At 37.1% G+C, this 24798-nt stretch overlaps 1 protein-coding gene and 1 long non-coding RNA gene across 3 annotated transcripts in view; one reads left to right on the plus strand and one right to left on the minus strand.

Moving 5' to 3' along the window:
- Positions 1 to 24798, plus strand: part of TMEM108 (transmembrane protein 108) — a 276598-nt gene that overhangs the window by 74712 nt on the left and 177088 nt on the right. The gene's annotated exons all lie outside the window — the stretch shown is intronic.
- Positions 9272 to 23599, minus strand: LOC308191258. Its single transcript, XR_013947855.1, has 4 exons — positions 22326 to 23599; positions 19202 to 19263; positions 13555 to 13723; positions 9272 to 10850 (listed from the first exon to the last, which is right to left on the minus strand). It is a non-coding gene; the product is annotated as an uncharacterized lncRNA (long non-coding RNA).

Genomic DNA, 24798 nt, shown 5'->3' on the forward strand with positions numbered 1-24798 from the left:
AGTTTGGTCTGCAGACACCACAAATAAATTCCAGAAGGGAATTGCAATCAAGGCACTCAAGTTCTTCCATTCAGCCCAAAACATCACGGAACACTGTTACTTCCAACACGAATCTCCAGAAACCGTCAGTAAAAGGAAACCAGAACCCTAGTGAAGATGCTCAGTTGCCATGTCATATTTTCTTTTTAAATGTTAACTTTATTTAAAGGCTGTACTGTTTGTGATCTGTTATAATTCAGTAGTTTTCTATAGAATGGAAGTAAGCAGAATTTTTTCATAGCCCTCTTTAGGCAATTATGAAAATATTTCTTGTTAGGAAATGACCTACTTGTTGGTTAACCTGAGGCTTTTATTGTGCACCTTATTTTTCTCCTGACTTTGTATGTGGTTGTTTGGTTTTTTTTTGCTTTGTTTTGTTTTGTTTGTTTTTTCCCTTTAGATTCTACAGGTCCTGTGACAATCTCCACATGTCTCTGAAGCACAGTCATTATTTTTTCTTTATTCTATTCCTACTATGTCATTTTTTTTGGAATGAGAACACAAACCTGCATGTACTATTGAAAGTGAGGATGCAGCATTGATTTAGATATTAACATTATAACTTCAGTAATATTGTGTATTCTTCCTTAATACAACCTAATGTCTAATCATGATTTTTAGGTACCAGCTGCCCATTGAACAAATGTCTTTATTCAGTTCTCCTTGATGACTCCTCTTTTTTTCTTTTTTTTTTTTTCCTTTTTTTTTTTCCCAAGATCTTATAACTAATTTAGAAGTTATCAGTGCATATGAGCAGTTTAAATTGTTCTTTCCAATGTGCACTACCTTGCAATTTTCTACATTCAATTTAATCTGGTCATCATACCATCCAATTGCTTTGTTATAATAGGTCCTTGTGGAGCTCTTCAGAGATGTTAGCTGAAAGGTTCCTGAGCATTTTATCCTGCTGGCTTTTCTGTCAATATATTAACAGGGAACACTGTAACAGGAGTTAAGAGATCAATATGCTACATTAATGGCAAAGTCTTATGCAAGCTAATAGAAATAACAACAGTAGGCTTCCACATATGTTATTATTATTAAAACCACATTTCTCTTATTAAAATATTATTTTTTCCCATCGGGTTCTAAATTATGTCTAGCGTAACCCTTTATTTTTATATGAACTTCAGCTGATAATTCAAAAGGATAAGACACTATGGAAAACTTATGTTTTTCTAAATGGTATTGTATAAATCCCTTCCATAAGCTTACTTATGCAATCAACATCAAAAAAATATATTAATGAGTTTGAATAACAAAATGTACCATCATTGAGAAAATCAACAAGAAAACATTCATAAATTTTAGAAAGGTCCTATTAATAGAGACAAATAGATACAAAATAGTCCTACAAGATGGCAGCATTGAATGATTCCTGGCTTTGTAGATGCTGTCTTCAGTCATTTCCAGTATATGTGTACTCTACCCTTATATTTGAAATATCTTCAGTGCTCTATGAGATCCCTTATTGCTCTTGGGTTTTGGTGATTTTCTAGCTTTGGTTAGAAAAATTCTTTTTTTTTTCTTTTTTTTTTTCCTTTATTTTGACTTGCATGTGTTTATTTGGCAATGGTTTTGCTCTCACTAAGCTTTTAATCAATGATGAGAAAAATATTCTATTTTAAACCTCTGAATAAAACTTTTTTTTCAAGGTCTCTTTTTTTTTTCCAGACAAAAAATTTGGTTTCCATTATAAATTAAATAAGTTGCTGTTGTTGCTTGCCCCGTGTTCCAATCTTTTTTCCAACTCATTCAAGAGGATCTGGAAAACATTTTTAACAATTCATTGAAATATAATTGTTTTCCTATATTGAGGACAAATTATTATAACATGAAAAATAAAATTCACCCAAACTCAAGGCTTTATTGAATTCTGGTTATAAGTAAAGATTCTTGTCAATTTACTTCTTCCCAGGCAGGCCTATCTATAATTTAATAAGTTGTCATCCCTTGAACCACTCAGAATTAACTTACTCTTCTGGGTATTTGCAGTCACTGGGAGCTACATGTGTCAGGAAGGCTATTGTCAGTCTTTCCCTACTTATGCATCCAATATGAGATTAGTAGCAAAATGATATAATCGATTTTATTAATATTTTCTTTATTTAGTTATACATAAATTCAAATCCCAAGGTGTTTTTTTTCTTCTTTTTTTTTTTTCTTCTTTTTTTTTTCCTGTGGAGTCATGAACATCCCATCACATCCATATTTATCAGTCACACTACAAGATTAAACTGAAATGCTTGTGTGGAACATGCTGCTTATGTAAAAAGGAGTAGAAGCAGCTAGAAATTAAATCAAAATGGTGTTAATTGCTAATAAATGCAGGATGTGCAGCTGGGGTGAAACATTGTTGTTGCAGTCCTGTTTGTAGGTAGAGCTGAGGTTCATGTTATTTAGATGTTTAACAGTATCTGCAGACTTAGTTGCCTTTATGTATTCCTTCCATTTTCAGTACTTCAAAACGGGGAGGCAGAAAATGAGAAATGTAGTTTGATGCCCTATCCTCTCTGTCATCATTCTAGAGATAGCAATAGCATGAAGCTATAGGAGAATACTGCATTTGACAAAATCTCACTCTTATTTAAGCTATTCATTTGCTTCAGTTATGTGAAGAATCTTATTTGCAAAGGTACTTCCTTAACTCAAAGGCTGGATGGATATCCTCCTACGGATAGTATCAAGATGTAGACAGAGCGATATCATTTTTCAGACTGTCAGAAATCTAAGGATTTCATGGAGCACAAATGCACACCATCACGAAAATCCATGCAAGATGCCAGTCATTTCTTGCAATAAAATAACTGTCTGCTTGCCGATTGTAAAACAAAGCACCAAGCCATATTTCACAATTGCATTGTAGATGCGAATATTTTTCTGTACTATTTTAAATAACAGCCCCATGAGAACTCCATTCCGTCTTTCATGATTAAAACATTTCTACAGAGGGAGTTAGAGATTGAAATCTATTCATTATGGAAAGTATTTTCATGTTGTTGGAGCTTTTATGAAAGATTCCAAGTTTCCACACCATTTATTAGGCAATAACATCACAAGAGAGAAACCCCAGGAATGTTTTAGATTAGAAGAAATCTAATAAGGACCTTCAGAATTGGGGTGAACATGTTGTGCAGAAGACTTGAAAATATTTCAAAGAAATGTTATCATGACTTTAGAAAAAGGGAATAATCCTCTTGCCCCTCCCTCCCATATTATCCACTTGGACCAAAGTCATATCTTTGCAATTAAATCCAAATTATTATGAGTCATATGGTGACTTTCCGTTCAGTAATGGGAAACAACAAGGATGTTGGAGCAATAGTCAGTGAAAGGATTCACTGAACTGGAAAATGCAGTTTTGACTGTGAACTCCAAATCATTTAAAACCTACGGAGATGTGATGATGGGCTTTGCTGACATTTTATGGAGAGGAATTTAAAACTGTCATCTGGTTAACAGTAATTTTGCTGGAAGATACAGCACTGAACAATGTAAAAAATCCAAGGGGGAAAGGAGATAAAAGTGTAGTTTAATTTGAATTTGACTGCCCTATAAAAAGGTTAATTGTAGACCTACGGCCCACTGGGCAAGAAGCCCACTCTTGCCAGGGGAAAGTGGTGAATTTTGCTTTCTGTGACTAGCACACCAAAGTTCAGGAAGATAACTGCATTTCTTGTTCATTTTCTTAGAAGAAAGTACTGGGTGCTTTCTCCCACAGTTCTTTGTGTTACTTTAGGGCTCGGAGAAGAAAATCCTTTGTGCTCAGAACCAACACAGGGTAGGACTGATTACTGTTTGCCCATTGTAATGTACTTGAATTCAAGTCCCAATGTGCTTGTGAAACCTGTCAAATACAATAAGTGATTTTCCAGTGGTGGACAGTTGTCTGTGTGGAGCTAGAGGAAGCTTAGTAGTTCCCTGAAATTGCTTAAGCTACTGAAGAGGATGATAGCCTTAATGTATGGTTTACATCATCCTTAGCTGTGTTACTGTAGCTTGCTTGTCCAAGCATGTGCCACGTTTCTTTCTAAATTTTATGTGTTCAATTTTAGGCTGTTTCTCTAAGATCTCCCAATTTCCTTTAGCTCAGCTTTCATTTTCTGGGAGATCCACCACCAGTAATTCTTAAAAGGAATGTGAATCATGCCTACAGTAGGAAGAAAATGGCTTGGGTCTGTGTTTCACATAGATTATTTTATTTTATGTTATTTTAATGTTACTAACAAACAGTTAACGGACACTTTATTAGGGCTTAGGATTGTCAAGGCTTCAAAAAGAGAGATCAAGCACTTTTTTTATCTATGGCCTTTGGCGTTACCTCTTGGAGCTGCTAATCTATATTTAATCGTTTGCTTTATATGTGGTCGGAAAAATCTCTGCAAAAATCCTTTCAAAAAGGTTAATTTGTGTGTGTGTTTGTTTGTAGGGGAGTATGTGTGTAAGGGAGTAGATGATGGACCATTATTAACCCATACATTACAATTTCATTTCTTTTCTTTAATATTGTTCAGAACCTCTACAGACAGGGGCTTCTTTTCTGTTAGCATCCACCTGCTCTGGATGCTTTTATCTTTATTAAAGTCTTCCATAAGCAGTAAATTTCAGAGATGTGAAAAATGCAGAGTTTGGCTAAAGGATTCAGCAGTTGTTCAGGGTTAGCTCAGAGGCCAGAAGGCTGCTTCTTCTCAGCACAATGCAATGCTCTATGGGGATATCTGCATTAGATCAAATATTAGAAATTGTGTAGTTAAATTCGCCTAAAGATAGAGCTGTGTTAATCACCATTGCCGAGACCACTATAACATATCTATAGCATGAGACCAATAAAAATATCTATAAGAACTCCTGCAAAATTAATCCAGTCAGGAAACTGCCATTAGCAATTAGAGGCCCCCTTCTACTGTAACCTGTAAATTCCTGGAACTCATCAGTAATTAGCCAAATTGGCAATCTGTTTCTTTGCAGGACATAGCAGTGCAAGGCAGACTGACAGATTATAAAGAGATCTTTTATTTTACAAAGCATCAATGCTTGCCATTCAAATCAGACTTTTCACGTCAATATTTCCTAGCACTATATTTGATAGCACTTTTTATTTGCCTTCTACCATATTTCTTTATTATTTCCATTAGCAAAAGCCCCAGAATAATTGAGGAATGACTTAGATTTTGGTTTGAAAAATAATGTAAATCAGACTTCAGAAAAGGAGAATAATTGACTTGGAAAAAAAAAGTTGATATAAATCATGAGTGGAAATACCTTATTAGATCACTTAGTTGACCCCTTTCCAGATGCAATGGTTCCCCATCATAGAAATGCCAGTGTTGCAGACATTTGAATTATAAAGTGCTTTTATCATTTCTCTAGAGCCATTCCATTCCCTAGGAGAGCACAGGACTGACGGTATGTCTGCTGCAAGGGGCAGACAAACCTCTACTCCAGGACACAAAGTTGTGGAAACCAAATGCCTGGCTTGTGTTCAACCACAGAGGCTTTAGGTCAGCCTACACTCACTGACACATGCATGGATTAATATTCAGTCTAAATGCTTATTGTATTAGTCTAATATCTGTTCTCATAGCATTCAGTACCCAAGGTGCCACTACCATGTGAAAGTACCATTTACTCTAACTTTTCACAGTTGTGGACTGTCACCATATCTCCTCCTTCATTTTCTCTCAATCAAACTGGTGATTTTTTTTCTGTCTGTCTGTGTGCTCTTCACACCAGGATAGTCATTTATTTTATGTTGTATCATGCTAACATTTGTAAAAGCATGAATCTAGACCAATTTAAGTTCACTGAATTGAATGGAGTTACTTACTCATGACAGTGAAAAAGAGAAAAGGCAGGAAAAGAAGGGGAAAAAGGGGATGGAGAGGTAACAAACAACAAAAAGAGAAAGAGTAAGGTAGGACATTTAACTAGAAGCACTTTAAATAAGATGTTGAAATGGTTAATATCTGGACCTAAGTGTAGATTATACACAGGGAAATTAGAAAAAGGAAGTCATTAAACACAGGAAATTTCTAGGACTTTGTAAATGCAAAATTAAAAATCAAGCTAAATTGTAAAATGTATAACAAGTTTCATGGTGCTTTTTACTATCATGTCCTTTGAGCTTAGGAGGGAAACCTGCTGCTCGGTGCTCAAGAGTTCAGAATATTCCTCAGCAGTTGGTAGAAGATTGCAGAAAACATGGTCACAAATAAATGGCAATAAAAACCAAAGCTTAAAAGGAAGCTTTTTGTTGCAAAAAGCTTTCATTCTGGAAGTGGTCAGAGACTGAGATGAGCTGCAGAGATGACAGAAAGCTCAAAACAATATAAATGATGCTGTTCATAATTAAGAATTAAAACTGTGCAGCTCCTTCAAGGCAGATGTAGAATGGTTATAAATAGGTCATTTTCATTCCACATAAAGTCAGCAAGCATCCTTCTGACTAGAGTTATCCCATTGGCACAGCAGTCCAGTGCTTGAGAGGATAGAATACTGAATTCTTAAAATAGTGTGTTGTTGCACAGTTACATTAATTGGCAAAATCCAAATTACACTTATAAATTCTCTGGTTTCCTAAATCCTTCTGAAATGGGAACACTACTTAGAAAATGCAGACTTCATTAAGAGAAACGACTCTTTGTAAAGATGTTTCCTAGACATCAGCATCTTCCCTGTGGCAGCTTAATTACAGAACAGCATACTTAGTTGTAACTAATTTCTTATTTAAGCATGAAGACACAAAATTGAACTTACACCAAACTAAAGACAACCTGCAGCTGGCTCATTTTGTTCTCAAGGGATAAGAATTCATGAACTAACTAATAAACTTTATTAGAAATTCCCATTCTGCTGCTAGAAAGAAGAAAGTGCTGCGAATAACTAATTGGAAAGCGTTGTGTGTGCCGGTGAGTTACCTGTCTCTGTAGTATGTACCACATTTAAATGGATGGTCTTTTAGTGAAGACATGATCCTACAATGAGACACCTCAAAGCAGGTGAAAATTGTCATGTCTTCCTGGAGATCTAGTTTGCAACCTGTCCTATGATTCAATTCCAGTCAGCAGATTCATAATGACTTTCCCAAAATGTTGGTGTGCCCCACTGAGAGGGGCCAAGATGGAATTAGAGATCCCAGTTGGAAGAAGTCTGGGGAATTTACCCTGGAAAGAACTGAGGACCTGGAGGATCTGGAGCGCAGCTCAGGGCTCCTCACCTTTACAGTATGCCCATCTCGTGATCAGATACTGTTCTGTGGGGTTACCCAAGAGGCAGATACAATTTCCCATTGATATCTCTGAGTCTTCTAAGGCACTTCAGTTAATAGGCTTTGTCGTATTGATTGTAATAGGCTTATAGCCAGGCCGTTTGTTTTTCTAAATTTATATTTTCAAGCAGCAACCAGAGGCAGATCTGTCGTCAGCAATCTGCAGAATGCAAGAGTCTGTGGAGAACTTTTTCCTTATCCTTTGGATGTCTCATAATCACCAGCAATGCAGAAAGCTATGATACAATAATTCATGCTTTGCGTCTCAGTTGCACAGTAAATGCCAAAAAGGAAGGACAAATGAGTGAAATTGGGCTTGAAATCCCAAAAGAAAATAAATGCAGACCAAAGATTTTAGATAGATTAGTTGTGATTTCACATTTGTGTTTTTTTTTTTCCATGTAATTGTATAATTCTGAAATCTAACTTTGTCCAAATGAGACCCAAACACATACATTTTCAGTTGCTGAGACTGGAATTTTGTATCTGAACTCTCCAGCAGAGGCCATTTCTAGAGCTGAGCCTCATCACCAGTCAGTTGCCATTCTGAGACAGAAACATACTGTCAAACACACAAACCCTTAGTGCTCAGAAACACACACTCCAGGCATTAATTGTTGATAGTTTGGGTTTGTTTGTTTGTTTGTTTGTTTGTTTTGGTGTGCCACTGTGTCTAGTGTTTCCAACGAGAACTCAGCTGACCTTAAAATAAAAAATGCTGGAATATTTTAGGTTACAAGGACACTGGCTGTTGGACACCTAACCCAACACTTCCCACGACAACAGCTTCCTTAAAGCAGGGGTAACTTCCTAGCAGTAATGATCTTGTGCAGAAAGCAGTTTATACACATGTTCCAGGGAAAAGCCTTTTGGGTGCAGCCCTCAAGAAAGGAAAGTGCTCAGCAACTTACAGCATTAGATCAAGAACTGGAAAAGAAATTTATTTCAACTGAACATGTTCACAGTATCCCAAGAAAGTGACTTTACTCACATTCAGAATTTCATTATTTTCCAAATATAGATGATGCTGGATTTCAGGTAAGTGTTATAAAAAATAAACTAGTAAGTCTGGCAGACAGACCTGCCTCAGGAGTATGCGTGAGAGAGTTCCCTAATACTTTAGTCACATGTGGCATACTTATAAAAATGGTGTATCTGCAAGTTTCTGAGCTACAAAGTGAAATAAAATACGAAGGTGAACAAGAACTATTATCCAGCATCAAAAATATTAGCTACTTTGTTTTCTTCTTTTGACATGCTCACTAAAATGATCCCAGATGAAGAAACTGTTGTTGTGTAACACTAATTCTCAACAAGATATCCGTATTTTGTTATTAGTTCAATAAATCTTTATGCTGTTCATTTTTTAAAATGTTTATCTCATCGAATTCAAATAAAACCCGATCTCCTGTTTCCATTCCTAGATATTAAGATATCTCAATAATGGTTCAAAAAAAAAGTTTATAACAATTGAATATAAAGATTATTCACAGCATTATCGGTGGCATGAGCAGAACGGGCAATCATAATCGCTGCATTTTCAACAGGACTGGAAGAGAACAAGCTGATTAAAAACTATAAACGTTTATATGAAAAACCTGTACAAGCCTTTTCCCCCCCCCCTCACGTTTTGTCTTAAATTAGACAGCTAAATATAAAGCTGCATTTTTTCCCCTTAACCTAAATACTGGGGTAGCTTAAATACATATGCTGGAGCTCGGATCTTGGCTATAGGACTGCTTTGTCCTTCTGGAAGGGAGTTAGTATGATTCCATCTGACGGATGCTCAGAGAGAGTGCTCAGACACGAGGGGTTGTAACTGGTGTAAAAGCTTTGCTAAATGCCCCTTGCATACGAATCATTCTGTTTGCCTCGACCTTCTCAATTTCCAAGTGCACATTTCTTGTGCAGCAGTTGTATTGCAGTTGTATTGCAGCAGTGCTGGTCTTGTGAGCACAATGAAATTAGTTATACATTAGCTAGTTTGGCTACTGCTGCCAGGCTCTGCACAGAATAATGGTTAATGCAATTATTTTATTTAATGAGTGCTTTTTGTGGCACAAACAGAGCTCTATGTTACCACCGCTACACATTTAGAAATTTCTTACCTAGCTTAAAATTAGTTAGCTAACAGATTAAAGTACTGCTTATATATCTACCTAAGGTGTCATCGCTACCATTACAGTGCAGGGCTTTCCTTTTTTGCACAGAACTTCTTCCTGGAGGTCCATTTGATGGTGCAGAGACCTTGCCGTGATCTAGGGTCATGCCCTAGGGTCCGCGTGGGCTCTCCACCAGACCCCTCAAGTGCTGTGGCTGTGTCACAGAGGTAACTGCCTTCAGAAGGGGCTGCTCCTGCAGAGCTGAGTATGTGCCTCCGATTTCAAGAATACTTAGGTCTTTTCATAAGTGATGCAGTGGATCTATAACCCTTTCTTGGACTTGTATCTGGGAATATCTCCTTATCTGAATAGATCTTATCCAGCAGAGTGTAATTGTGACAATAAATCTTCTGTAAATAGACAGAAATCTCACCTTTGAGTATGGTTTGCAAATCTGAGGATTACCAGGGGATCTTGCATACGACTAGGTGTCTTACGAGGTTTTCAATATTGTATGTGATCCTTCCCATCTGATTAACGTAGTCAGGAAAGAAAGAAATAATGCCTTCCTTTTCTCCTCAGCAAAAGCTGTTGTAAACTCTGTTTTGGATGTATGAAATGTGTTCTAACATGAATATTTTAAACCACAGAATATAGCTGCAAAACAGTCATTAAGCAACAGCGATTCAAAATGTGTTTGACTGTAGTTTGTTATGATTCCTTCATAGAAAATAAAAATTAAAATTGGGAAATTCTAAACTTGTCCTTACCTTAATAATTTTGCTGTTTGATTTTGCAAGATGTAATTTCTTTTCAAATCTTGATATGAAGAGGGAAATGTATGAGTCATTTTTAGGGGATATCAGAAAGCCATTAAATAGCTTTTTGAACCTACAGGTCAGGCTATAGCTCTATATACATCTAAAAATATAATATGGTTTTGGTTGAGGTTTTTATTTCAGAATGTACTTTATTTCTTCTTGCAAATTAGTCTTTATTAGTGAATCATTCACTGTATGGTATGGATTATAAAGCCTGATTTTCAAGAACAGGTTATTTTGACTTTCTGGCTGCAAGCTTTTCACCTTCCACCTTATTTACTTATTCCTGTGGGATGCTGAGAACCCTCAGCTCCCCCCGTCCTTCACACAATCAAGCTCTGAGCATACTTAGATTCTTTGATTAAAAGTTTGTTCCTTCATTTGCTTTGTGTTCCCAAAGGCTTTGCTTCTAGGCAGCTCACATTCATTAAAGACTCCATGGAAAACACAAGGGACAAACTTAATTCAGTAGTGCCAGTCCAGAATAGCAACGCACGTTCAGTGAGAACAAGGTGCAAGACAGTTGGCTTCCTGGGAATTGTGAGCCGGCACCACAGTCTTCAGAGGCAGGCGCGTTTGCTGGAGACACCACTGCATATCACGGGATATTGGATCTCTCTTCTGTAAAAACAATGATTTTAAAGGTTACCGTATAAAGCAAAATAACATTTTTTCTTTACCCATCACAAATGATCACACTAGTCTTGAATTATATGAAGCATACAGTGTAGTCTTCTTTCCGTGGTTTATTTCATATGGTTTGGTGCTTTCCTAGTGCGTGTAACAGAAACAGCTTTTGGTCCTCTTTCTGTATTTACTGAAGAGTGTGAACATTTGCCATCCACCGAAGTAAAGAGCAAATTGGGTTCCAAAAAATAATCTGTGTTATTTGGTAGTAGTGTATATACTATTCTTTGTAATAAATACCTCATTAATAGCTAGTAGGTACTTTTACATGTAAATTAGGAATGAAGTATAATGCAATTATTCATCTCTGATCTAAAATATTTACATTTCTTAATTGAGATACAAGTACAAGTGTTATTTGCAGAAAGTTATGGTAAATGGTGCCTAATTTTTAAAAATAAATAAATACCAAGTAGACACGAAAAATGTTTGATCTTGATGAAACAAATTCTACATATATTCCCCAAGAGATTTTAAGGAAGTACAGAATTAGGATATTTCATTTTTAAATGTGAATTTTATTACAGATCTGTGTTTTCCACTAAGAGCTGGAATTTATTCTGTGTAGCAAGACATCGTAGAGTGCAATACATACTACAAAAGTATTTGTTCGAAGTAGTTAGGCTAGAAAGTGCGAAGCTATTTTAATATATATGCAGATACCTAAAAAACATACATAGTATACATTTTAAAAGAGAAATCAGGCACCCGTATGTATTGTAGAAGCTTTTGAAACATTTATTCTGGGTTCACAGAGAAAGAGAGATTCTGCATTTCATGACAGGATCTCTTGTTTTATAACCTAGGCTTTCTGAGTCTCAATCCTGGGCAGCATATGATACAATTCAAAATGAAAGCTGTAGGAGTCCAGGCTCATGAGGCAATGATCAGTGAAAAGAACACAAAAGCTTGAACCATCCTAAACGAATAATAATAATAATAATAATAATAATAATAATAATAATAATAATAATAATAATAATGGGAAGGAAGACAGCCACTAGTGCTGACAACCACTAGGGCTGCTGGGACTGATTTGCTGGTCACCTCATTGCAGAGACCTCTAGTGAAGGTTTTTGAAAGCTTTATTTTGCTTCATAGGTATTTTTTGGCCTGTTTTCTGGAGAAAGTTGGATTAAGAGACTGCTTTTCCTTCTTCCCATGGAAAGGAGAGATGTTGGAAAAGGATGTTTCTAGCCATTTTTGAAAGAGAAGAAATTGAAGTTTGATATGCATGGGTTTAGGACCAGAAGGGATTAAGCAGGAAGCTGAGACCTGTCTGAAGTCAAAAAGATCTTGTTTAATTTTCCAAGTTACGATGTTTTGTTTGTTTTTTTCTAACAGAAAAGATTATTCTTTAAATAGCACTGCCCCAAATAGCTAAGCTGATCTCTGGAATTTCCAGCAGCTACAGTAGAAACGAAATTTGGGATTTTTGTTTATCACATGTTTATCACATAGTACTTCAGAAAGTTTTTCAAGAAATCATTTTTCCTCCAGATATTATTGAAGCCAGCCACTAATGTTTGACGAGCTAAGCCATATGCTGGTGCTTTTGTCCTGCTTCTCTACTTGTAAAACTAGGAGTTGTTTGGAAGGTTAGAGACACTGAAAATGATTTTTTAAGTCATAAATTGTATCACCACCATGACGAGTTTAAGAACAGAGATAGAAAAAGCTTGGTTGAATGGCCATGCTTTAGAAGGATCCAAAAAGAAGTCTAATGTGTGGGTGGTGCTGGGTGACTTTGACTGCAGGTAGTATCAGCAAAGAATGAATACGTTGTCTAGCATTTCAATTCTCACTCTTCATTCTACTATCATGAGTCAAAACCTCAGGAATAGGTCACAGAAACTTTTTATATGTTGTCAGCTAAACTGAGCCTAGTACTTCCTTTAAATTGCAGAGATGATTGATATAGCCAGTTAAATCATAGCATGCTGTATGCAGCTGACATTTTTGAAATATTTTCCTGCAGTCCCACATTTGTCCTGTTCTCAAGAACAAGTTTATAACTCCCATGCTATTGGGCATGATATAAATAAAAGGAGAGCTTGTAGGGAGAACTGAAAATAATATAAATGTGTTTGCAAAAAATCCTGCAGGGTAAAAATATACAGAATTTAAGACTGTTGAGATAATAATATTCTTAGAATCTAGCTATATGTTTCATTTCTGAGGGGTAAATACCTTTGAATAAATGACCAGTGAACTTTTTTCTCAGATGCCAAGGCAAGACTGTGGTTTTCCATGAGTGAAACCCCAGAACTTTAAGACTTTCAAGTTTCTTCTCTCAACATATGTACAATTTACAAATAGATTTTCATCCAAAGTACCCTAAGTGGCAATAAAGGCAGAATAAGAGTTATATACCATGGAGCTCAAACATTTAATTGCTTTCTCAGAGCTATTATTTAAAATTGAAGAAAGTATGTAAGGAGTCCTGAGAGCCCTTTTTAGCGATTCAATGGTTTCTACAGTTTATTTCATTCCTTTTCAGAAACTGCACATTGTTTTGCCATTCAGTTGTATTTGGTGATGAGAATTTATTGTGCTATTAGAGTATAACTTTCCTAAGTTTCTTATCTGCTACAGAAGCGTGTTGTTGGAAACTTCAATGACTGTGACAAAGGCTCACCCTGCTTAAAGTTTCAAAGTGCAGTCGGGCTGTAGTCATCATCTGCATTCATTATTTTCTTTATTTCCAATATCTTCCACAGATAGAGAAGCATTGTCTTTCTCTAAAAGCATGGCCTTCAGTCTCTCATGGCTGGCCATTTGATGAAACTGGTCTATCGCGTGGGTTTCTGAGTGAGAAAACAAAAACAGCAATAAAAACCAAGCAGATTGGCAGTTGCTATGGCAATTCCATCCTTTGTTAGGGTTCGATATAAGTCTTAGAAGCTACAGGGAAATTGTAAGAAATAGTAATTAGCTTTTCCAAGGGAATGTAATTTTCCATTGTGAACAGAGATTACAAAGGCAACAATTTAACTGATACAACTGGATTAGGGAATCTAAATCTTATATTATCTATTTTTTATGGAACTGACACATTTTCTGTGAAATAATTGTATTGCCATACCAGTTATATACTGTCAAATTTTATTTCAGATTATTGACTTTTTCAAGTGCCTGTTGGTGACAATTGTTAATAATACTATCTGAGCAAAAACAGACCCAACAAAGTGTGTTACATGCTGCAAGGGGTCCATTAATTTCGATATAAAACACAAAGTTAAAACAACTTATATTTCCCCAGAACCTGAGAGGAAATCATCGTGGGAGTTGTTGGGACACAGATTTAAGGATGATCTCTAGGGAAATTCCTGAAAAAAAGAGATAAAGCTGCACCTATGTGGTATTTATCCATAGTGTACATTTTTTAGTACATAGCAAAGGACTTTTCAGACTACAAGTTTGATGCCAAGCCATTTTTCCTGGAGAAATGATTTCTGGTGACAACATACATGGTAATGCTGCTAAGCTTATGGAAGACCTCTGGGTTTTAGGTAGACTAATGGAGAATGCAAGAATACTCTTCCCCATTTATTATTCCAATTACGTTGACTATGCCACAGACATTTAAAGGCTCATCTTTGTATATTGCTTTCTAACTCTGAGACTCTCTTTATATTAGGCCTTTTAAAGCATTTTCTGGTTGTGGAATTTTTATATTTCTAAGGAAGGGTACTGAATAGATTTGGTGGTTATTTTGGTAGCGTAATACCCAAAATTCTCTGTAGAAACTTCAGCACAACCACAGCACACTAACTGTATTATCACTTGATATTTGTTTCAACTAGAGTTGAATTTGTAGGAAGGGGGCTGAATTTTTTTCTGAGAATTCTTTGCTCCCTTGACAAACAACAAATTCCTACCCTCTCTTATAAAACCAGCCCATTTATAAAAAACATTTTTTTTTTTACCATTTATGAGTTGTATATTACAGTACCCTGTATCATAAAACAGATGTAACATTGAGAAACATATCTCTGCAATGAAATTCTCTCTCTGCAATGGCTGTAAAGACAGAGGAGACATTCCGGGAAAATATGCTAAGAGAAGAATGGAGAAGACAGACACTTAAAAATACCCATGCTGAAAGGAGGTTGGACCTCACACCACAGAGGAAAGCAGGGAGTCTAGAGAACAGCCAAGCCACAGAGTGGGCTGAAATGAACCTGCATGTGCTGTCAAAAAATCACCTGGCTTTATTTTTTCAAGTTCTCTGCAGATAGATTTTACATGAAAGTATATTAAAGAGGCAAGTTAATACTAATTTTTAGAACATCATTTTAAATAAAGTCATCGCACAGTAACAGATATTTTTTTTAAATGTATGACACCAAAACCCACTTACATTTTGAATTATGCTTTAGTTTCATGCCATAGTGGTGTTGTCAAAAGAACTTCAAAGAAGAGAGATACTGTAAGTCAGTATCCTCCAGTTTTGATCCAAGAGATTGTGATTTAAATAAACAGTTAAACAAACAAATAAACAAAACAACAGCAGCTCACAAAGGGGAAGAAATTAATGAATTGCTAGGAAAACATTTCAAAGACTAAACATAACTTCTTTCTCTCTTATTAATACTACCGATTCACACAAATGAGAAAAATAAGATTATTCTCATGTACTTCAGTTAAGAGGTACATAGAAAATATGGAGAGCTCAGTGAAGAGAAAGTAGTTCTTCATGCAAGTGGATGCAGTCTCACTCTGAAGTCTGCCTCCTTGCCACCAAATATGTGAGGGACCTCAGCATTTAGCTAAATGGTTTAAAAAGACAGTGTAAATAACCTCCAAAGAGCTACCTTAATTTGGACAGATTGCAAGATACCCAGTGTCAGAATGGCTGGTAGCACTATTTCCAAGGTAACTGCATCCTCTTCAAAATGCTACATCAGAAATATTTTATAATTTTACATTGCCATTATTATTACATTACAGTATTATTATATTAATATAATTTCCCATCTGAGATGCGCATTTAAAACACATCCCTGTCTCTGTTTATTAATTATAAATGCTATATTGCATTTCCTGTATCCTATATGCATTCAGACATAGTGTTGTGAAATTATGATACACAATGCAAAATAAAACTGATATATACATAAAATATGTTACTCTATGTAGAATTTTCCAACAGGATTTATTTTTAGAGAAGGTGAAATATGTGTGAGTTTTATTAAAAGAACACTAAATATATACTACCTAGCTTCTATGCTTTTTTTACAACATTTCAAAATATTTTGCACAGGGTAATTGGCACCGTTCTACAAAAAGCTGGAGAACATGACTTGTAGGCAAGTGAAGCATCTTGCACCAAGTAATGCCATCAGCCTGCCACTGAGCTGGAAATAGAAGAATTGGATCCTGGGTCCCAATTCAATATTCTGTCCCATTATTTTAGCAAAGCATCAGATACATAGTTTCTCTCTTCCATCTCTTTATTTTTATTTATTATTTGCTTTTTCTTAAACCAGTGTAGTGAAAAATATTATGTGCTCAAATTCATTGCTGCCTCAGACAAGTATTCCTGTTGCAAATGTTTTGTCAACAGTTTTCCACAGACAGCAAGTGAATGTCTCTCCAGTCCTTTGGCTCTAAAAAAAATCCAGTTGAAAATCTGAGCCGAGCCATTAGTCTGTGACCTATGGGGATACATATATGAGACTTGTTAGATATGACTTTTGGAACAAGATAATGCCTTACCTTCCACACAGGTCTTATCCAAGTGATCATACAAGTAGAAAACCATGCAGTCTTCTGGACACAAAGAAGGGAGAGCCTCTTAAATATTATATAAGTATGTAATAAGTACATTTCATATATAATTTTAATATATTATATATTAAGTACATTTTGAATCTTTGATGAAAACTCACATCATTCTGGTCCAACAGAATCTCCAAGGGCATGATATTAACCAGCATCATATTTGGGCTGCCCACATTACTGAAATTAGGGGACACCCTATTGTCTGTTATTATAAAATAACAAAAGACTTGCAGCACACCTGGAGGTTTTCAGTGAGAACTATACAGTGTGCTTGGAGCAGCTAATACTCATTCTGTATGTTTTATGGGATAACAGCTTCAGAGATGACCTAGAGACGAGCACAACCTGCTTACATAAGTTTTCATACCCTGCTCTGCTCTGTGGGGAGTGCCCAAGAATGACTGAGGGTTGCACATCCCTAATAAGTGGCCCCCCAAAAAATAAGCTGATGTGGTCCCTTCCTGGGGACTGTAGGCTGGCAGCAATGAAGGTGTTATACAGCACTTAGCAGCTCTGGGAATCCATTAGGAGACCTCACAAAGAATACTTCTCTAACAGAGATCATCTGGCCAGAAGCCTGCAGCAGAGCTCTAAGAGCTCCTAGGAAATTACTTTTACGTGTTTATGTGTCTAGACTTTGTAATTTGTGCTGTAGAATGACACCTCCAAAGTGAGAGCAGAAGTATTTTCTCAACAGTCTGAGTAGTAAAGCATCTACGTAATTGTGCTGATGAACATTTTTTTCTTATTTTACTAACTTTTTCTGGTATGAACAGCCACACATTGGTATTTAAATTTGTTATGTAAATTTGTACCAGTTATGTGCCATGCTCCATTGAAATGTTTTAGTACAGTGAAGCACACAAGTGCCAGTATTAGGGACAGCACTTTACCCTTTGTCTTGTCTGCATTCCAGGTTCCCCACCACCTGGAACATATATACACGAATGCCAATGTTCTTTCTCTGTCATGGTCTCATTCAGACTTGAATGTGCTGAACAGACAGGTTTGAAAGCATCTGCAACATTCATGCTGGCCATAAAGGGGCATCTTTAAGCTTCTCCACTTCTACAGGTATTTGCCATCTCTCTCCTGAAGGCACAAAGGTCAGTGATAAGAAAAGACTGGTCTATGAAGGAAAGCAGACAAGTGACTGTGATGCTGGGGACTGACATTTTGTCTCTGCAGTCTCTAGCTCTACATGGAGATAAACCTGAGCACTGAACCAGACCAGGTCCTGATTTTCAACTATCCAAAACCTAGTGCCCTGCAGAGGTACTCAAGGGAAGATTTTAAGGTGAATGGCAAGAAAGTGTTGTCTTCTTAGATGAATGCAGCCAACTGCAGATCTGTGTAAATTATTTCTCTCAGGGGCGTGACACACACATTGTCATCTTTCTTAGTGTCCTAAAAACTGGCAGAGCAATGCTCCCATTCACTGAGCTTGACCCCGTGCAACATGGCAAGGGATGGAAGTGTTAAGAGCCATAGATTGCACAAGCAAATAAGCTCAAATCCTTCTAGCTACTTCTGTCATGAAAAGAGCTACCAGAAGTAACAGTGGGTGAAGTGAAAGAGCCAAAGGGTGGAAGAAATCTGAGCAGTAGGAGGTGTTCTGGAGCACCTAAATGTCTCGATGCGAGAGCACCAGCTCTATGACGTTGTCTTTCCTTCCTCACATAGTGAAGGTTGCCAAAGTGACACATTGATGTTAGCAACATTGGGTGAAACAAAGCAGGAGCAGGCAGCATTTGCACTCAGACACACGCATACTGAGTGATTAACCCCTCTTAATTCCGCTAGTTTTCTCTGTGATAATGACTTGCTGATACAGTTTGTCATATCTCTACGGTGTGATAAGCTTGGAGATAGCAGTGATTTTACAGTAAATGTAGGTACAATGAAAGTGTCTTGTAAGGTTCACACCCCATATAACAGTGTGTTTGAAAACCCAAATCATTTTGGATGATATCTTACATTTTAATGTATTAGTTAAAATATGGCTCACGTTCTAAAATTAAACAGCCCAGGGTTATCATATGGTAGAGGATAAAATATTCATCTCATAATTACAGTACTTATATAGAAAAGATTGAAACCTAGTGATGCTAGATTTCAGGAAAAAAGAATTGTAAAACAGGAGTGGCCATATAAGAAACATGGATTTTTAAATATCATTTCCTGTCCTGAGTAAATAAGTGTATTTTGTGCTGGATTGAACTTTTTCCTCACCAAAACAAGCAAAGAGTGTTCTTTCAGTGAGTGGAGTACAGAGGATTTTTATATTAAAATGTACATTGCAATTGATATATTTTTATGTCATCTATGCAAATCTAAATGTGGTGAATTTGCAATACTGCTACATGAGTAATGGAAGGAAAAGCACATTCTGGGTCCATCCACTCTGTTATTCTAAATGTAGTGCTCTCAGAGGACATAAAAAAGCCTGTAAGTTGTAGCAAGTAACAGCAATTCACCATCATTATGTACTCCCTCACCTGTTTGGTGGACGTCTTAGGTACAGCAGTTGTAAATTAAGGGACGACTATGTGGCTGGGAGCTGTAATAGAAAAAAATGTTATTATGAGAAAACTACAGAAGCTGCTCACCTTTAAATGAGGACAGCTCCCATTCTACCTGTGATTTACTATCTGCTGCAATGACATCAAGGTTTTCTAACTCACCAGCCTCTCAGACACAGATTTCTGGCCTCTCTGTGGCCATAATGAGCCATAGCAACATTAGAATAGGGTTTTAATTGAAGATAAGAATACTGGAAGCCAGTTCAAATACTGCTGGGCAGGTTAATCAGAACAGAACATATGGCTATAGGCAGAAAGTCAACAAATCAAAACATATGTTAACGTAAACTTAGTTCTGACTTAAAACATGCTTGTAAAGGAAAGTATATGGTCAGATTAGTATAAGGAAACCTAAATACAGCTATTTCCAAACACCTCAGCCTCTTGCAGCTGCTTTTTGAAGTCCAGAAAGGGTGGTGTAGCCATCAGCTCTGGCAGACAAATGAAAATAGTAATGTTTTGTTAGGCTTACATCCCTCTATTGACGTAGACCCCTCCCTCATGAGAAGACCCACCTCCATTTTATCGTTCCATTATTGCAGACATGAGCTTATCTAATTTTGGTGCATTTGTGATGCTTCCTTTGAATATTTTTTGTCATGTAAGCAACTCTTTCGGCTATTGTGTGAGCTTCAGGGCCTGTTTTGTATTCTGAATCTCATTAGACAGGTGGCACATACCTGGCAGTGAGGTCCAGAGCAGTGCCCGCTTAATAATGTGTTATCATTTTGATGATCTTTTTTTGCTTTGCATTTTTGCTATTTCGTGATTATAGCACCCAGAATTATTAAAGAGCAGCCAGACACAAGGGCCCTGTCATAAAGAAGTCTATTTTTATAACATTTTGATTACAGTATGTACCAAAGACTTCCATGAGGTCCAGGACCATGACTAAATTTCGACATAATGAAATCTGTATGCATGGAAGGAGAGTAGATTGACAACACATTGATGGCCTCTTGAGATAATCAGTTTATTGAGCTAATGCATGGGACAATGCATTAGCATTTGGTTAGTTTGTATGTGCAATTCTTGTAAACTTCAGAATGGTTCTTATATGCAAAGTTTGGATGACTGAAGCTCTAGTAATTTATTCTTCCTTGCTATGTTATTTAATTTTTTACCCCTTAAAATTAAACAGGAATGTTAGAGCTACTGAACGCTGAACCAATTTCAACTCTTGTGAGAGTTATGAGTTCATTTTATCTTTGTAATGATGAAGGAAAACCTCTCCAGCAAAGTAAAGAATAAACTAATTTTAGTGAAAAACAAAACAAAACAAAACACAATTGCTCTCTTTTTAAGTAGAATAAACACAATTACTTAGAAATACCTGCAATGTACAAAGTAGCGATCCATGCTATCCTCTTAATTAAGTAGTAATGTAAGTGGTGCAATGATTTTGGAAAATCATGTCTGCAGAAACTTGTTTCGGTGATATTCCACCTGCCTCCTTTTTTTTTTTTTTTTTTTTTTTTTTTTTCCCCAGCATTGCTCTTTTGTTAGAACAGGTTTAGGTTATTCCTACTTCTAAAGTCAAATATGGGACATTTCAAGCTCTACTCAGCCTCAGCTGAAGACATTTCTATTCTGATGAGATATCTTGGAAATAAATACCTTTTCTGGCCTTGGAAAGGAAATGATCCATAAGAATGTACGTAAGAACATACACACATATATCCAGATTTGATCTTTTATAATAGCAAAAATAAATTGGTTTCAATTGGACTTGGTATTATGTTCTGGTTCTGCAAATCGGTAGTATTATATTGTGCATACATTTAAATAAATCTGTACGAAGTAATAGCTTTTTGTAAAAGTAACAGGAATCAGGGTTCTGACTGGCTTTCTGATTGGGGGAGAAGAAGGATTCTTTTTTGTTTGTTTGTTTTAATTTAGTATTTGATATTGGAAGTGCTGTCAGGTTGTCATCAAATACAGTAGTCAAATCATATGATCTTTCAATCAGTCTTATGAACAAAGCAGGTAGCATCCTACTCTCCATTGTTGCTCTAGTTTTCTGTTCAAAATGCTGTAAAAGACATGAAATTGAACATCTTTGTGTTGAGAATGTTGTTTGTTTGTTTGTTTGTTTGTTTAATTACGTATTTGAAAATATAACTTTGACTCCAGTCTCCTCTTCCTCCTTGTATAACTCAGGACAAATCAAATGGAAACCTGCCAGTCACGGACTGGTGATGAATATCCTAAGTTGTGCTTTTCTGGTGTCATGAAAAGCAGGAGAGTTTAAGGAACGCTTTCTTTCCTGTGGGAAATAAGAAGTCAGGCATTTTTTCCCTCTGGCAATGGATCGCTTGCTAGGTGAGGACAAGTGAAAGAGCTCTGCCCTGACTGCCAGTTCATTTCAGGCAATCCATTTGAACCACTTGCATTTTTTGGAGTCAGGAATAAGTATTAGTTATGCACACCCCAGGTGACAAAACCACTGTGCACAATGGATTTCTGTAGCAAACGCACACATATCGGTATTCCTCCTCCCCTGCCTTCTCCGTAACAGTTAAGGATCAATTTGATCTCATGTCCATTTATACAGGTACAGCTGTTAAATAACTACAAAATGGCAATTGTCAGGGCTGCATCCAAGGCTATGGTTTCAGCTACAATAGCAAGAGTGAAAAGATTGCACAATCTCTGTTTATGAAGACAGTCCTTTGGTTTTTCCCCATCCACACACCAAAGCAAGTAAACTGCTGTTAATCTTAACATCAGCAATCTGAACAGGAAATTAGACCTTGTCCATTATTTATGAGGATGGGTGGAAAGTAAATAATCTTTTTAACATTGTTGTGGTTTAACCCGGCCAGCAGCTAAACACCACACAGCCGTTCGCTCACCCTCCCCCCTCCCTCTCTGGGATGGGGGAGAGAGACGGGAAAGTGAAGCCGGTGAGTTGAGATAAAGACAGTTTATTAAGACAGGAATATAATAATAACAATAATAATAATAATAGTGATAATGATAATAGTATTAATAATAATAATGTGTAAGAAAACAAGTGATGCACAATGCAATTGCTTACCACCCGCTGACCGATGCCCAGCCTATCCCCGAGCAGCCGGCCCCCCACCCCAGCCAGCCACCCCTATATATTGTTTAGCATGACGCCAGATGGTATGGAATACCCCTTTGGCCAGTTTGGGTCAGCTGTCCTGGGTCTGTCCCCTCCCAGCTCCTGTTGCACCCCCAGCCTGCTCGCTGGCAGGACAGAGCGAGAAGCCGAAAAGCCCTTGGCCTGGTGTAAACACTGCTCTGCAACAATTAAAACATCAGCATGTTATCAGCGCTCTTCTCATCCTAATCCAAAACATAGCACCCTACCAGCTACTATGAGGAAAAATTAACTCTGTCCTAACTGGAACCAGGACAAGCATTCAATTGCAAATTCAGAGAGAGAGTTTCTGGGTTAGGATGAGAAATGACTCGTACTGCTCACCCAATTGAACGCATCAGATTCAGATTCCAAAGGCCTAAAAGTGGTTTTATTTCCTGCATCCCTGTTGATTACCTCCCTCCTTGGTCTTACATGTTAATGCATTTATTTTCAGTCGTTTTGTGAAAGACCTAAGTAAAACTTGGGTATACTATCAAGATGGAGGAAGGAAACTATAAGCTCTAAGCCTCCTTTTGATTATACCAATGTAAAGGAATAATTTAATTGAAATCAATGGCATTTTCCTTGTGGAAGACATGCTGACAGCTCTAAGCCCTCTACTAAGAACCTAGTAAAGTGAAAGATAGTTGATGGATTTGTTGCTCACTGTGTGCAGTGACGGCACCTGATTTTCCATTGCCAGCATCTAAATATTAGATCATAATAAAATCTGCTGCTTGTGTGGCTGCCATTGCAAATTTGGTGCTTTGATATAAAGGAGAAAATAAAATGTGGCAATGAAGTGCTTGTCTGCTATTGGGAAATGTTAAGGCATCCTTGTTTAACAAGAAGAGACATTCTTTCCCCGCTCCTTCATGTTGTTTTTGGTTGTTTTGTTTGCCCCCTTCCTCCTAGTGTCACTTTTAAATCCTTATTTCTTGAGTGATTGCAGGAAGATTAATCCTTTTGCAAAGAAAGAAGGACAGCTTCCCTTAATTCTTCTCCTGGCTTCTTTCCTTGTTGCCAGCATTCTGCAATTCTGTATGAAATGGTCCATAGTTACAATTCAAAAAGACTTATTAAATACGTTGGAGGGTATTATCCCTCAAAAAATAACCTAGCGTTTCCATTTCACTACTACCTTTCAGTCTTCTCTCTTATGTCATAGATTATCATCTGAACAGAACAGCAAGCTTAAAAACATGCAAAAGGGCTAGATACATGTTACACATAGAGAAAAAGAGCTTCTTGACTATCTCAAAGTGCTTTCTAGGGATGCTGATGTAAAATTCAAACAGAAAGCCCATTTTTCTAAAGGTCAATGATGTAGCACACTCCCAACTATGTCTCCATTTTTAATTTTCTTTTCCAAGTTAAGTTTTGATCCTGTATCTCTTTAATTCAGTGTTTTCCCTTTCTGCTTTTCCTCAGGGAAGCTACACTCAGGAGTGTAGCCTGGAGTCATTACATTATTATCAGGAAGATATTTTTCTACTCCGTTGCATACTTTACACTACTATATACTATATACTATACGCTACTCCATTATGGAAGTTTTCACTAGCTGATCAACTCCGAGCTCATTCCTCATGGAAGCTGGTAATGTTGTCAGCTGTCTGCCTAAATCGCAGTCCAGCTCAATGTTGTATGGCCGTGAGGGAGCAGGTTGAGGCTGTATCTGTACTGAGGGACAGTTGGTAAATGTTATGTAAATGGACATTGATCCACTGACTTCACTGGAGCAATTTGATCAAAAGCAGTGAGGGACCTGGCTCTGTAACCCTACTTTTGCATGGTTTTTCTCAAATAAACCCTTCTAGTCAGATCCCACTGGCAGCAAAGATGGCTTGTCATCACTGTTCGAAATGGAGGCACCTTTCTGAGAAGCACTAACAGGAGCTGGGCATCCTGTGCTGCAGAGACCATCGGTACAGCCTTCAGCAACCTGGCTCTAGAAGCTGGTGTGATGTGGACCTGCATCAGCTCAAATACAGCACCAAGTTTGCTGCTGTCTGGCTTTCCAGAGCTAATTGCTGTCTCTGCCAGGCACCAGAGCATGTGGAGCTATCAGCTTAGGTACTGCTGTTGTGAGGAGTGGTGAAAGTAAAGGTCACGTGGCTGAGATATATTATGCTAGTATCTAGCATTTAACGGTGATGGGAGATTATGTATCAATAAGGGAGTTATTTTGTGTGCTGCTGTCCTATTGCTGATGTGAAATAGCAATGAAAAGTAATGGCTAAGAGGTTTGGTCAGGCAAACTGCATATAAAATTCCCCTAAAATATTTAATCCTTCTAACAGCCAGGAGCCTGAGGACAGGTTAAAAATAAATAAATAAAATCATGCCGATTGCTTAGGACTGGGCTTTTTTGGCATCCTTTGTAGGCTTCTTACCTCTA

Source organism: Anser brachyrhynchus (assembly GCF_964034855.1).
Source record: "Anser brachyrhynchus genome assembly, chromosome: 2".
Taxonomy (NCBI): domain Eukaryota; kingdom Metazoa; phylum Chordata; class Aves; order Anseriformes; family Anatidae; genus Anser; species Anser brachyrhynchus.